The 16,744-nt window shown below is 38.2% G+C and overlaps 1 long non-coding RNA gene across 3 annotated transcripts; it reads right to left on the bottom strand.

Annotated features, from left to right (window-relative positions):
• Positions 1–700: 700 nt before the first annotated feature.
• Positions 701–15,673, bottom strand: LOC147797269 (uncharacterized). Of its 3 annotated transcripts, XR_015427198.1 has the most exons (5): positions 9,309–15,673; positions 6,234–8,849; positions 4,386–5,006; positions 1,898–4,169; positions 701–1,308 (listed from the first exon to the last, which is right to left on the bottom strand). It is a non-coding gene; the product is annotated as an uncharacterized LOC147797269 (long non-coding RNA). The 3 variants fall into 3 exon arrangements; XR_015427197.1 differs by having other exon boundaries at positions 4,368–8,849; XR_015427196.1 differs by having other exon boundaries at positions 702–1,308; positions 4,386–8,849.
• Positions 15,674–16,744: the final 1,071 nt, after the last annotated feature.

Genomic DNA, 16,744 nt, shown 5'->3' with positions numbered 1-16,744 from the left:
GCTGAATCGGGCAATGACTCGTTCTCTCGCGCGTGCCTCAGCTTTTTATGCTTGCCGTCTACGAGCACCACGTGATCCATTCCTTCCAACTCGACACAATTTACGCAGCAGGTGCAGTAGGTACAACCAAAACACTCGATACAATTGGCACACTCGTAACAGTCCTCGCAACTGTCCAAGGCATTTGAATTTCTGCAGTCGTATGAATTAAAACAAGCCACGCAATTTATACATCTACCACAATCGTCGCTGGTGGAGCAGTCCTTACATCTGACGCAGTCTTGACATTCGTGACAATTGTGACATTCTTTACAATCGATGCATTTGCGTAAACTTTTGGAATTTAAACAACTAAAGCAATCGTACGAATCTATCAAGTCGATCGAATTTGTCGTGTCTTTCCAAAATAACAATTCACGTTTGTAGTTTTATCTACCATTTATTTTTATGTATTGTTTATTTATTTATTTTTTCGTTTTTTATAACGGGCAAGTCGAGACTTGTTCGCAAGGGAAAATCCCTTTTTGTTTGTGAGTGAGTGCTGGTGCAGGCCGGTGCCAGTCACGAGTTGTTTAGCCAGCCGGGGTCAAAAGTTCAAGGCCAGTGAAGTGGAAATCCCCGGCGCTAGTCACGAGTTGTTTAGCCAGCGAGCGAGCGAGCGAGTGGAACGAGCGAACTACGAACGCAGTGAGAACGAGCGGCGCCGGGGTCAAAAGGTGAGCGAGCGTAGCGAGCGGTGAGTGTGATGTGTGAAAGGGGGTGAAAAGGGCGTGTGGTCCAGAACTCTCAGTTTCCTACTACTACAGCTGTATTGTTTTTTGTGCATATTGTAACAGTGTGTTTCAGTCTTCTCCAAAAAGATTTGAGAAACAATTAAATAACACAAGGAAATAAGCTTTTAATAAGATAAGATAAATAAGATTTATGAATTAACTGGTATAAAAGTTATAGACCACCGTCACCAAAAGACAAATGTTCACACAACAGTAAAAGAATAAAAGATAATGAATATATCTATTGCCCCGACTGTTTGTTAATATTAACTAATTATTCAGATTTTGAAGTAGAAAACGAAGGCGGCAAATATGATCAGCGTTTTGTTTATGAAAAGCCCAAATCAAAAACCGATAAAATATTTAAACAGTATGTGTAACAATGTGTGTCTATAGGAATGGAACAACACAGTACACATTTCTATTAAGCTCGCCACACCTCCATCAGCAATATCTTTTGTTAGGCTGAAATCCAACGCTGAGGACAAATCCATCAAAGTTTCAAAGGATCACTGGATGCTTCTGGATATGTCAGCTGAAAAAACAAACAAACAAAGAAACAAACACCCCAAGAAACAAACAAACAAACAAACAAACAAACAAACAAACAAACAAAGAAAGCAGAACCAGGTTAACAATAAATTGCATCATTTTCTAGTAAGGATGCATCAGAGGTTAATTCTAAGGTTGCTTGAAATCAGGCTTCAAGAGTTCATTCACATATTAATTGTTTCAGGGTTAGGGTAATCTTAATGTTCCTGGCATACTTAAAGACATCTGTGATAAAATACATTAATGTGAGTTTTCCAATTAATCATACAAGTTTAGAAAAACTTGACAAAAAACTGGGGGGTGGCCATAGGTTGGTACGTTACTGGAATATGCACTACCAAGTGCTTGTATTGTGAATAAGCACTCTGAAATCCAAGCTAAATTACCTGCACATAAAAGTGTTTTTATGCAATAAGCGTATACATGTACAGTATATGATTACTATATGAGCGCGAAGGCTGAATTCTGCCTTACGTGATCCAACTTGAATGTTAAACACGGGAATAAGAAAATATGCATGCAAGACCATGTACAAACATATGGAGGATGTACATGTGTGTGCACAAACACACCTGTATACAAAATGCATGCCACATGCTCCTCTGTCCATGGTTTCAAAGAAGCGTCGATCTTGTAGGTGAATGTAGATTCCAACTACGACTGCTGATGCAATCACACATTTCCACTGAAATTAAGATGCGTGAAGTCAGACTAGAGATTTTGTCGAGGAACAATGTAACCGCGGAACGGTTCTATGACTGCACCTATAGTTGCAGTGCACGTATAATGGTATGAGCAATTCGCACAATTACGGACGCAGTACGAATGGCGCGAAAAAAATTACTCAAAAGTAAACTCACCTGTCATGGAAACCTCCTGATGCATTCATATACGGCATTCAGAGCGATTGGAGAAAATCCTTAACTTGCAATACGTCAAGGAAGCTCGATGTGAACGAAATGATATTCATATAAAAATTTCAGGAAATTAACGATTACATCTTTTTGGAGAAACTTAACCAAATCCCCAAAATAGGGGCGTCTCAAATTCCATTTTAAAATCTTCTTCAGATGAAAGGAAAAATATGATACAATAAAGCTAGGTTCTGTTCATATACAGAGAAGATGTCTGTACGGTATTAGTGGATATTCTATCTTCAGATTTCATTAAATTTGCTTAGGAAAAGTTCGTTAACAATTTTTAAATAACTTCGTTGCTATGTGTTACTATCGAATTCAAGCGCATGCGCACTAACTAAATGGCCACCCCATGAATATACGTGCGGAATGAGAAATTCCGCCCGAATTTATTTTCCTTTTTCGTCTACGGGCAATCATGTTTGTATTTTGAGCCTTCAAATTGGAAGACTTCATGTTAACCCTCGGGGCAGCAAGGTCAAAAAACGACTTGGAGACGTCATGTATTCTACGGCTAACCGGCTAAAACCAACTTCATTCTCTATCCGCGCGATAGTTATCCGATGACAACTGATTACAACAAGCAGGGACTTTCCTCAGGAAGACGGGTCAAACTTGAATTTACTCATTTTCGAACGTAGGACACTCTGCATTGCAGAAACAGCCTCTCACCTACCCAATATTAGTTAACGACCATTTCAAAGCAGGTCAGTGCAGGACATGTCAGTCCGCCATTAATTTTATATTTATCTCCATTATTCAGTTTGGTCACACAATATCACTGTTATCGACAAAATATTAATTGCAAATTACATAAGCCTCACAAAGGGAAACAAGGGGCGCTTCCCCTCCCCCGACAAAAAAATGATTAAAAAAGAAGTAAAGAAATTAAAAATTGAAAGGAGTAAAAATCGCATAATTTACTTAAAATAAAAACCCCTTATAATATCAGTTTGATACCAATGAATGCTTCCCCCAGGACCCCCTCCCCGAAAAAATGGCAACGCCCATACATGGATATATTTAAATAATCATCAGTTTCAACAAGAATATTGGAACGGGAATGTAGGTCAGCTGAAGAATCCAGGAATACATCTCAATGCAAGCTGTGGTAAATTACTTGACATTTTATTCTTTAGTATAAAAATTCCCAGCTAAATTATACGATAATACAAAGTAAGCATACAGTGTTGTCCTAATGTAACATTACATTGAGGTGGCGGGAACACTAAAACTCAGACGACGTAGTTCGGCACTTAATGCTTTTACACATCTACTAAAGAATTTCTGCATAGGCCCTATGAATGTTTCATTTGTATTAGGCAATAATTTAGCACTGTGTCCTTGGTGGATGGTGGAGTAATAAGTAATGGCAGTCAGTGTTGGTGTTAGTATTAAGTGGTTGTGTTAGGGTGAATGAAATTTTGAGGATTTTTGCCTATGTCAAATGTAACATTCATCCTTCGATTTCCGACAGTAAGAAATAGCTATGCATGCTTCAGTTTCATCCGAGTTTCATTGTTCCCATCTAAAATCGCTTACACCTATTACTCCTAGAACATTTCTCTACACTTTTAATGTAACAAGTCAGTCGAAATATATCAGGAATACCAACTACCTGTCAATGGGCTCTATAATACAAAACACTAAATAACATTGCTAACTTGCGAAGTCCACCATTAGTGTGGTTGTTTTCCTATTGAGAATATACTCATTTATCAGAAGAATAAAGTGGATTCTGTCTTGTTGGCTGATGGAGACAAACAAATGAGCAGAGCCCTCCTTTCACAAAACACCACATCTCTTGAGTCGGACACCACAGCAAGCACGCACCAAGCTCACTGACCGAGCCTGATGACCATAGACTCCCGATGTACACGAAAATTCCTTTAGAAACAGCTGACGGTGATGGAAAGTCTTGAAAACTCTGTTCAAACAAAAAATGAAAGCAAAATATTTTCATGGTCCATAGTGCGTTTACATTTTAAAAGTGGGTTTCTTTACTTTTGCCACATCACAAAAGACTCTTATTGATAACATTATACCTCATAATGTGTGTAAATCTTACAGTGCATACTTTATGGGAAAAAAAGTTGCCAACCAAATAAAGTAATCTAACTATTACGTGATGAAATTCTCAAACCATAATGCTCCAATAACTCCAAAATGGAAAGTGTAGATCGGTGCTTTTTCTTCGACTGTCTTCATTCTTCGCAAACATATCCTGGACAAATAGAAGGAAAAACAGTACACACAATAAGCATCTTCTGAAACAAATTTAGATTCTTTTAAGGGATCAGAGTCAATAACTGAGATTCGTGAGCATAATGAGCTATTTGGGTATTCATAAAGCCAAGGTCTTTCGGGAACAAGGCGCGCGCGAGTCAGCTTATGGCTGCGCTGATAGGACAGACTATCGTGCGCGCACGTGGCCATATTAATAGCCTTGTGCTGGGCATACGCTGTAGGAATACCGAACTGGCTCATTTACAAAATTTCCGCCGATGTAGACCTATACTTTCCATCACTATATGGAAATTCAGTGAAACAACATCCTTTGCAGAGACATCAAAGACCCACTTCTCACAACAGAATCTAAGGAACCTAGACTACGTTTGTACATCAGTAAGAATCAAGGGACAAGTTGCAAGAATGTGGAAACACTAAAAATACAAAATACTAATTGGAATGGATAGTCGCATTATCTTCGGTGGTCATCCCAAGTTCATCCACTTGGTAAAACCTTGCTTCAAGGATTTAGTCCCTGGAGAGTTAACAGAGAAGAAATGGAAACAAAGTTAACTTCATGTCAACAGCAGAACAAATTTGACATAGAAACAATCTACTGTCCTTTTTAAGGAGTTACTAAATGATATCTACGAATAAGCTTTAGGTATACGTTCTTTGCAATTTAATCTTCAAGTAATCCTGTGGAAAATTGATATGGTTCAAGCTGATCGAGTCAAAAAAATTCTTCCATGTGAGTGTACAAAATGTATTTCCATCAGCGATGGCATCGACTGATGCATGATGTCTCCGAAGTTTGCTTCAGTTATTAAAATGCTTCCATTATCTAGTGCCTAGATATCAAAAGACAAAACTCAAAAGAGAAAAAAATCCACATCAAGTTAATTAACAAAAGTTTTGCTCAAACTGAAAAATTACTAATATTATGCACTTCAGTGAGGCACATCTAAATGCTAAGTGACCAGTCATCTTCAACTTCGCTCAACCATGACCTAAGAATCAAGAGACACCATTTTGAAGAAAAGAAAACAAAATAATAAAACTGAATCCCACAGGTCAAAGAAACAAGAAGACACCAAGAGCCAACGAAACGATGGAACGAACGCGACAAAAACGCATCCACGCGAGTGTACAAAATGTATTTCCATCAGCAATGGCATCGACTGATGCATGATGTATCCGAAGTTTGCTTCAGTTATTAAAATGCTTTCATTATCCAGTACCTAGATATCAAAAGACAAAACTCAAGAGAGAGAAAAATCCACATCAAGTTAATTCACTGTCAATTAAACGGCGATAATCAAAACAAACAAAAACCAAATGCAATGACAAATTGAAGCAAAAAGCCACTTACAACAATGCAAAACTCACTGGCTTGAAAACACAATTTAAAGGTTGTCAAATAAGAATGATTACTCTTCAAAAAGACGCTTTATTTTAATTTAAAAACAAATCAGTCAGAGTCCTATGTCCAGTCATTGTCAGCTTACTCACGGGTTCCAATTTCGGAGCTCAAAAGATAACCAGAAACGAGAAAAACATAAGCACACATCAAAAACTGCGCGAACGACACACGCAGCCACAAAAAATACCATCGAAAACGAACATGGAAAAGAAATAATCAGCTAAAAAAGCGGTATACACGAGCCACGGAATATAGCGTCAAGTATTACCGGAGAAAAAAGGAATGACCAACAAGGGTCAATGAGTTTGAAAAAAATGCTTAAAACAGAAATCTCTTCACCTTATTTGCAGTTTGTGTTAAGTCGTGTACAGTCCGCTTCCTCCATCGTCAGAATTGTACGTCTGCTCATTGGAGTTAATGATGAGAAATAAACTTGTTTCGTTGGTCGAAATAAAGAATACAAAAATACAAAAGACACATAAAAAGAAACAACCTGCGAAACAGAAATGAAGCACAAATAGTGGAAGCCAACAATACACTGTGGTAAAGAATGCATGAAAAGAAAACAGAAACCCAAAGCCTTACCTTTCGTTAATTAAACAGGCTAAAAGTTTTGCTCAAACTGAAAAATTACTAATATTATGCACTTCAGTGAGGCACATCTAAATGCTAAGTGAACAGTCATCTTCAGCTTCGCTCAACCATGACCTAAGAATCAAGAGACACCATTTGGAAGAAAAGAAAACAAAATAATAAAACTGAATCCCACAGGTTAAAGAAACAAGAAGACACCAAGAGCCAACGAAACGACGGAACGAACGCGACAAAAACGCATCCACGCGAGTGTACAAAATGTATTTCCATCAGCGATGGCATCGACTGATGCATATTGTCTCCGAAGTTTGCTTCAGTTATTAAAATGCTTCCATTATCCAGTGCCTAGATATCAAAAGACAAAACTCAAGAGAGAGAAAAATCCACATCAAGTTAATTCACTGTCAATTAAACGGCGATAATCAAAACAAACAAAAACCAAATGCAATGACAAATTGAAGCAAAAAGCCACTTACAACAATGCAAACCTCACTGGCTTGAAAACACAATTTAAAGGTTGTCAAATAAGAATGATTACTCTTCAAAAAGACGCTTTATTTTAATTTAAAAACAAATCAGTCAGAGTCCTATGTCCAGTCATTGTCAGCTTACTCACGGGTTCCAATTTCGGAGCTCAAAAGATAACCAGAAACGAGAAAAACATAAGCACACATCAAAAACTGCGCGAACGACACACGCAGCCACAAAAAATACCATCGAAAACAAACATGGAAAAGAAATAATCAGCTAAAAAAGCGGTATACACGAGCCACGGAATATAGCGTCAAGTATTACCGGAGAAAAAAGGAATGACTAACAAGGGTCAATGAGTTTGAAAAAAATGCTTAAAACAGAAATCTCTTCACCTTATTTGAAGTTTGTGTTAAGTCGTGTACAGTCCGCTTCCTCCATCGTCAGAATTGTACGTCTGCTCATTGGAGTTAATGATGAGAAATAAACTTGTTTCGTTGGTCGAAATAAAGAATACAAAAATACAAAAGACACATAAAAAGAAACAACCTGCGAAACAGAAATGAAGCACAAATAGTGGAAGCCAACAATACACTGTGGTAAAGAATGCATGAAAAGAAAAAAGAAACCCAAAGCCTTACCTTTCGTTAATTAAACAGGCCAAAAGTTTTGCTCAAACTGAAAAATTACTAATATTATGCACTTCAGTGAGGCACATCTAAATGCTAAGTGAACAGTCATCTTCAGCTTCGCTCAACCATGACCTAAGAATCAAGAGACACCATTTGGAAGAAAAGAAAACAAAATAATAAAACTGAATCCCACAGGTTAAAGAAACAAGAAGACACCAAGAGCCAACGAAACGACGGAACGAACGCGACAAAAACGCATCCACGCGAGTGTACAAAATGTATTTCCATCAGCGATGGCATCGACTGATGCATATTGTCTCCGAAGTTTGCTTCAGTTATTAAAATGCTTCCATTATCCAGTGCCTAGATATCAAAAGACAAAACTCAAGAGAGAGAAAAATTCCACATCAAGTTAATTCACTGTCAATTAAACGGCGATAATCAAAACAAACAAAAACCAAATGCAATGACAAATTGAAGCAAAAAGCCACTTACAACAATGCAAAACTCACTGGCTTGAAAACACAATTTAAAGGTTGTCAAATAAGAATGATTACTCTTCAAAAAGACGCTTTATTTTAATTCAAAAACAAATCGGTCAGAGTCCTATGTCCAGTCATTGTCAGCTTACTCACGGGTTCCAATTTCGGAGCTCAAAAGATAAAAAGAAACGAGAAAAACATAAGCACATATCAAAAACTGCGCGAACGACACACGCAGCCACAAAAAATACCATCGAAAACGAACATGGAAAAGAAATAATCAGCTAAAAAAGCGGTATACACGAGCCAGGGAATATAGCGTCGAGTATTACCGGAGAAAAAAGAATGACCAAGGGTCAATGAGTTTGAAAAAAAATGCTTAAAACAAAACTCCCTTCACCTTATTTGCAGTTTGTGTTAAGTCGTGTACAGTCCGCTCCCTCCATCGTCAGAATTGTACGTCTGCTCATTGGAGTTTATGATGAGAAATAAATTTGTTTCGCTGGTTGAAAGAAAGAATACAAAAATACAAAAGACACATAAAAAGAAACAACCTGCAAAACAATAATGAAGCACAAATAGCGGAAGCCAACAATACGCCGTGGTAAAGAAAGCATGAAAAGAAAAAAGAAACTCAAAGCCTTACCTTTCCTTAATCAGGCCAAACGTTTTGCTCAAACTGAAAAATTACTTATATTGTGCACTTCAGTGAGGCACATCTAAATGCTAAGTGACCAGTCATCTTCAGCTCGCTTCCTTCTTCGCACATCCATGACCTAAGAATCAATAGACACCATCTTGAAGAAAAGAGAACAAAATTATAAAACTGAATCCCACAGGTCAACGAAACAGGAAAAAACCGAGGGCTAACGAAACGACGGAACAAACGCGACGGCAAGTACGTATACGCCCGAGGAACAAAGATCTAGCACACGAACTGTTTTTCACGAAAACACCCTCAAGAGCTCGAAAACGACGGTAAAAGTTACAGCGGTTTTAAGTTAAAATCGATTACTTGAACAGTTGTCAAAGAAACCTCAGATAAAAAAGGGACAAGGACAAGAAACGATACAAAATGGAAACTACTAAAGCAGAAAATGTGCAAAAAAACAAAACAAAACAAAACCCCCAAACCCCCAAACAAATACAAAACAGCAACCACCACAACATACAGCAAAACAGAAAGCAAAACAAAATGACAATAAAGAAAGAAATTTAACGAAAGTTGTGTTTACCTATCAGGTTCTGTACGTTTGCTTTTTCCTTTGTCGACCGTTTGCGTCATACAGTCCTGAACATGAAAGAGAAAAAACTAAAAAGAAAGAAACATTACTTGAAATCAAAATCATGAAACGAAATGCTAGCCATTATAAAGGTACAAGCAAGAAACTAAACATTATTTGAAGGATCGAAAGCGAAATCAAAAAAACACCGATCACAAACGCGTCACAAAGACACGAATTAATGAATAGTCATTAAAGGGAAACAAGAAGGGATTAAAAACTCACATTCAAGCAGAATGTCCGTTCCACTTCATCAGAAATACGTCTAAAATATAATTTCTTTATTCGATAATGTACAAAAATACAACTAATTGTCGTTTAGTTCGACACCCCGTGAATCAACAAAGCTTCTACATTGTATTCTCCCTTTCATGGGAATGTTAAAAACATTTGCAAGAGCCATGAAAAACGGAAAAGGATATTTCATGTTGCTTGTCTTTGTTTGATGTTGTGTATGTAATTAAGATGACTTTTAGCAAGAAATGTTTCAAAACTGATATTTGTTATTTTTTCTGACAACCTTTAAAACAACAACACTGAAAGTGAGTTTCAGGTGGTAGCACTGAGTAAATATGCTCTCGGCTGTGGTTATAATAAATGAATAAGTATTGGATTTCTTCGCTTGTATTTTTTAAAGATACTTGTTTACTGGCGATTTCGAATGGCCAAGCTCACGCAGCTGAAAGCTGGACACAGATATGAATGCTTAGATGCACACGTTTAACGCCGAGTGACCATTTTTATTACATTCCATGGCTGAATACTGCAATCGGACACTTCACGTCTGAACTATGTATGAAAACGGTTTTTTACATCCATTGTGGTTTAAGTGCTTTGAAACTGGACCTTTTCTTGAACAATGAAATATTTTAAATCGTTTCTTCACATCTGTTGGTGCCATTTCTGTGACGTCAACGAGGGAGGGGGCTATTTATATTGTGACCCCATTTCTGAATGACAATCAAACTGCATTGACACTGCACTGCAATACTCAGTAGAAATTGATTTAAATTGAACAATGCAGGTACCCAATGTTGCATACAGAATAAGCTTGCGTGTGCACCAACAAACCGCCCGCATGAGGTGACTACAATACGGTAATCTATCTGGATCTACTTCATAATTTTTGAACATTATAAATATTGAAGAAGAAAGCACTGAAAAACCAAGACTATCCCGAATACGTCATCGTTCACAAACGGATAACCTGTAGCACAACTGAAAACAGACTCCAACCAGCCTCAATTAACCGTATAATCTCACCAGCTCGAGACATCAAGATACCATGACACCCCGACATCAAGAATCCAGTTCACCAAGACATTAAGAATCCATTTCACCAAGACATCACGATATCAAAACATCAAGACACAAGGACATGAAGACATCGGGACACCAAGACATCAGGACACCAAGATATCAGGACATCAAGACATCAGGACATCAAGACGACAGGACATCAGAACATCAAGAAATCAGGATATCAGGACATCAGGGGAAAAATGTCAGAGGAAGGAGGTGATTTGGAGGGAAGAACTCTAACCAACCCCAACCACACAATCTCATCATTTACTTCCCAAGACATCAGGATATCCAGACAGCAAGACATCAAGATATGAGGACGTCAGGATATCAAGACATCAGGACACCAAGACGTCAGGACGTCAAGACACCAGGACACCAAGACAATCAGGACATAAAGACACTAAGGTCTCAAGACAATCGGGACATTGTGACACCAAGACATCAGGACACCAAGACACCAGGATATCAAGACAACCAGGACATCGTGACACCAAGACATCAAGACATCAGGACACCAAGACACCAGGATATCAAGACAACCAGGACATCGTGACACCAAGACATCAAGACATCAGGACACCAAGACATCAAGACATCAGGACACCAAGACATCAGGACATCGAGACATCAGGACATCGATAAATTAGGATATCAGGACATCAGGGGAAAAAGTCAGAGGAAGGAAGTGACTAAGAAGGAAGAACTCCAACCAGTCTCATCCAACCGACCTCATCACCCAATTTCCCAAGACACCGGGCTATCCAGACATAAAGACATCGAGACATCAGGACATCGAGATATCAAGACACCAAGACATCATGACATCAAGATATCAGGACATCAAGACACCAGGACGTCAAGACATCAAGATACCAAGACAATCAGGACATAAAGACACTAAGATATCAAGGCAATAGGGACACCAAGGCATCAGGACATCAAGACATCAATATATCAAGACATCAGGACACGAAGACATCCGGACACCAAGACAATCAGGACATCAAGACGATCTGGACATCAAGACACCAGGATATCAAGACAACCAGGACATCGTGACACCAAGACATCGTGACACCAAGACATCAAGACACCAAGACATCAGGACATCGATAAATTAGGATATCAAGACATCAGGGGAAAAGTCAGAGGAAGGAAGTGACTAAGAAGGAAGAACTCCAACCAGTCGCATCCAACCGATCTCATCACCAAATTTCCCAAGACATCGGGCTATCCAGACATAAAGACATCGAGACATCAGGATACCAAGACATCAGGACATCAAGATATCAAGACACCAAGACATCATGACGTTAAGATATCAAGACATCAAGACACCAGGACGTCAAGACATCAAGACACCAAGACATCAAGACACCCAGACATCAAGACAATCAGGACATCAAGACACCAAATTACAAGGACACCAAGACATCAAGATTCAGAACTTTAATAGACCAGGACCTCAAGACACCAAGACGTCAGAACTTCGAGACCTTGAGACATCATGACATAAAGACCTTGGTCATCAATACATAAAGAACTGAGCTTTACAAAATATCAAGACAACCAGGACATCGTGACACCAAGACATCAAGACACCAAGACATCAAGACATCAAGACATCAGGACACCAAGACATCAGGACATCAAGACATCAGGACATCGATAAATTAGGATATCAGGACATCAGGGGATAAAGTCAGAGGAAGGAAGTGACTAAGAAGGAAGAACTCCAACCAGTCTCATCCAACCGATCTCATCACCCAATTTCCCAAGACATCGGGCTATCCAGACATAAAGACATCGAGACATCAGGATACCAAGACATCAGGACATCGAGATATCAAGACACCAAGACATCATGACATCAAGATATCAGGACATCAAGACACCAGGATGTCAAGACATCAAGACACCAAGACATCAAGACAATCAGGACATCAAGACACCAAATCACAAGGACACCAAGACATCAAGATTTAGAATATTAATAGACCAGGACTTCAAGACACCAAGACGTCAGAACTTCGAGACTTTGAGACATCATGACATAAAGAACCTGGTCATCAACACATAAAGAACTGAGCTTTACAAAAACTGAGGACGAATAATCCCAAACCATTTTTAGTAAAGTTGATATTATGTTTTCTATAACACAATTTTTCTTCAACTTTCCATTGTACTTCAATGTATGACAACTCCTTTACTTTTCTAGTTGGTTGAATACATTGAAAAGTGTATGCTTTTCAACAATTAAAATTATCCATACTTTCCCGGATATCTGAGGGCGCTGTTGCTATGAAGTCATCTAGGGAAGACGTGGTTCTGTGCACAAATGTTTCTTTTCAAATAATTGTGAACCCAAAATTTACCAACTGAAAACATTTCTTAGAGAGGGATTGGTGCTTTGTTATTGTTATGCACATAAACAACAATGAATCAGCCAAAAGAAAAATCTACAGCAAATAAAAGACTTTATGTCTGAAAACTAATGTAACATTGGCGCTTTCTCACTGGGATGACAATACAGTTTTGTGGAAATACGTATTAGCATAAAACTACAAAGGTGGTAAAAAACCTTTGAAATAGTGGAACAACACTTGAAAATAAGGTAGTGTCTGAGACACATCAGCACAGAAACAGGCCCAGGGACGAATTTGTACTAGCATTTGAGTATTTCCTTTGGTTGCTGTAAAAGACATAGACCTATTAGATGTCATGAACTATTGACAATCTTGTTGGTCAGGATTTGAGGTGGTTAAGGTTAAAGAACGGAGCAAATAATTTGATAAATTGTGAAATTGATCAGCCACTTTTTGCGCTTGTTCAACATTCCGTTCCAATATTTTCAGTAAAGAGCTTTCAACACCGTAAAATTTGCCGTTCGAATTCGCCAATGGCCAGACATAGAAATGTCAGCAAAAATATGAAAACTGTATCGAAATACTTCCGAATTAACTTTTCTTTTTGTTTGCAATTAGTTTCTTTTCTTGTCATGAATCTTTAACTTAGAAATGGAATAAGGAATGTGTAAGAATGGTGAATCAAGGATTTAAGTATAATATTAAACATGCAAAACTGAATGTTTGTAAAGTTATAGAGTTTGCATTTCTTCTTAGTTTTATTTCTGCATATCTCGTCTTCATTCTTATTTCTTTTGGATGTTATTATAAAGAATTTGAAAACAAGGTTTTATAAACAACATAGTTTACGAATCAAAGAACTTGTAAAAGGGTAAATAAATTTATATCCTATCATCTTGCCCAAGCTTGCATGCCCTTTTCTGATTCAAAAAATAATTATCAGAAAGTGTGAAAATAAGGAACATAAAATAACTTTTCATCGAACGACACAAACAATGAAAAGATACGTATGAATCAAAGTTTTTTAAATGATGCCGTAAAAATGAATTAGAATGCATGAAATTCAATGACGAATCAGCCTATAACGTCCGTACATAAATTCACTTTGATTTGGCCTCGACAAAAGAATTTTTATTTGAAGGGTTTGTTTCCAAAATGAGGTATATGGGTTATTCCATGTCAGACCAATACTCTATTTTTTAAATGGGGCAAAAGGTCACAGATGTGTGTCAAAGGTCATGCAGCCCTTGATTCTCAAAGCCAAATCTTCGCAACATCAATGAAAATAGTATGTTCTGATTATTTTGAGAAAAAATGCATATATTGATGAAAAATGAGACGGTGTTTCAGTTTTACTAAAAGGGTGAATTTCTACGTGAAAACTGCCTACTTTATTGATCTCTACCCTGACCACATGGAAGGACAATTTCTGCTAATAATTGGTATGTATCTATTATTCACTGATGTCTACAAGCACAGCATTTTTTATCAAAATCTCAAGACCTAGGCTTAAAAGTGTGTTGGTCTGCTCGGACATGGGATGACCTATATCCATTTGAAAAACATGCGTTTTTTCACAGTTATGAAAGATTGAAGAATTAAGCAGTGAATAGTTATCTTCAAGCTTCTGTTTCACTATTTTGACTCATTAGAGCTGTGTTTGGCTGTCTAAGAGATGCAGAAACTAGCTGTAGGCAACTGAGAGAAGGTAGGATTCTGAAAGGTGTATCAATTTTGGCGCTTATCGCATTTTGGAAATAAACTCTTCGTTTATTTTATAACGAATTTAACAAGTGAAACGGTTATAAATCATAACAAGTACAGTTACGTTCATCAAAATACCATCAAGTAGTGCCCAAATGATCTACTTTGATGAATTAGCGCAATATTGCTGTGGTATAGGAGCAGTATTGTAGGGCCTGTAAACCGTGACTTTAAATGATTAGGTAGGCCTACATGGTGAAACAGTCAAGTTTTAATATGTCCCTGATGTCCCTGTTACTGCGTACGTACGATTAAATTACGTAAACGCCTCTACGTATTAGCAAATCGTGAACAAAATGTCGCCAGCCACAGTCTGGAGTGTTGTCAGAATTCGTATAGCCTATGGGTGGGTGCACATCCGATGCCGTCGACCAATTTATGACACTCGGCAACATTTTCTTCAGCCAAAACTAACAAAATAATGCACAAAATATCTGAACAGAACTGCCTACTCCTCCCCCACACTCATAGCTGCACAATCATAGGGGATTATTCACCGTCCTGCGAAATGTTAGCGCTACTTACGGGAACACGACACCGTCAGGTTTCCATTTCTTGTGACAGCCACATCTCTGACGCGCAACCTGTCTTCGCGACTCCATCCCCTGTTCTGCTTAGCATAGCATAGCGTATCCCAGCGATCCATGCTACTCATTCACGCAATCACCTGTTCGCTAGCGCAGGCTGCTCAGTTGGCATTCTAGGTGAAAGAGTGTGATTGTCTTCGAAAACGCGCTGCTTCTTCAACGAAAACAATGTGGCTGTTGCCAGGCAAATTTGAGTCCAATCTTCTATACTCGGTCAAGGTTTCATTGTGGAAACTCCGATTCAGACTAGGCCAGTACCCTTGAAAGAATTTTTAAGAAATTCTTATGTCAATGCTACCAGGGCTATTTGCAAAGCGGTTCACCTGAAGAGAATATACTTAATATCTGGGTTGTGTAAAATGATACCTGTGCACGAAACTCGTCTTATCTTGCAACTCATTTTTAAAGTTAAGACGGGTCCCTACTCTGATTTTAGCTTAGACGTGTTCATGGTGTTCCGAGATCACTTCACTAAACCCATCCTAAGAAAGATGCGTTAATTATGACTAGAAATTTGATGGCTGTCATGTTTCTTTTTATGGCTTGACGAAACAGTCTTCAGAATAAGGAAAGCCAATAAACCTTTTGCAAATCAAATTTGAATAAAAAATCCGAAAATGGCATGTTTGGGACTGGTAAATGGCAGAATTGGGACACAACAAAAAGCAAAATGCGACGGACGACGGGCGACGGCAGATATGGAATTCCATATGATCAACATGTTGTCTTTCAATTTTGGTGAGTTGACCGATGACTTTTTAAAGGACTTTTTACCAAAGTCACACCACCCCTAAAACAAAGGATATTTCCCTAACTGAGAGTATCCATTTTGGACAAGTATCCCTCTGCCGCAAAATGGCTAAATAGTGCCAGTTTCAGACCTGCTTGCATTCACATTGCTCAGAATTGGAAGGCTAGAGGTTCAGTGCCATGTTTCTTCAATTCCCTAATTCCATGGCTCTCAGAACCTTTTAGTATAAACTATTTTGAGCTTGGCAGAAAATTTTGGCCTTTTCTGGTGGGTACACCTGGCCTTTAGGTCAATGACTGTCAGTTTCACAATCAAGTAAATGGCTGCTTCGTGCACACATGGACTACCAATGAGGTATAAAACACCTTTACGTGTACATCTATACACCCTGATTGACTGGGAGTTACCAGAAGAAGATCCTATTTCATTAAGCCCAGTGGGTGTTTTTTTTCATTGGGTGTATTTACAGTATCACACCCTGTTATCTTTATTCTTGGTAGTTTTTCTTCATTCTGATTTTAATAATCTTGGGGATAAGTTAATTTTTCTTCACAGTTCATTCCTTCAGACATTCTCAGGCTGCAGAACAATTTCAACCATTGCTCTATTTTTTTG

The sequence above is a fragment of the Acanthaster planci genome, linkage group LG11 (assembly GCF_054643075.1).
Source record: "Acanthaster planci isolate LZ-2023a linkage group LG11, COTS_SCS, whole genome shotgun sequence".
Lineage (NCBI taxonomy): Eukaryota > Metazoa > Echinodermata > Asteroidea > Valvatida > Acanthasteridae > Acanthaster > Acanthaster planci.
Note: the sequence above shows the minus strand (reverse complement) of the source record. Positions and strands in the feature narration are given on the sequence as shown.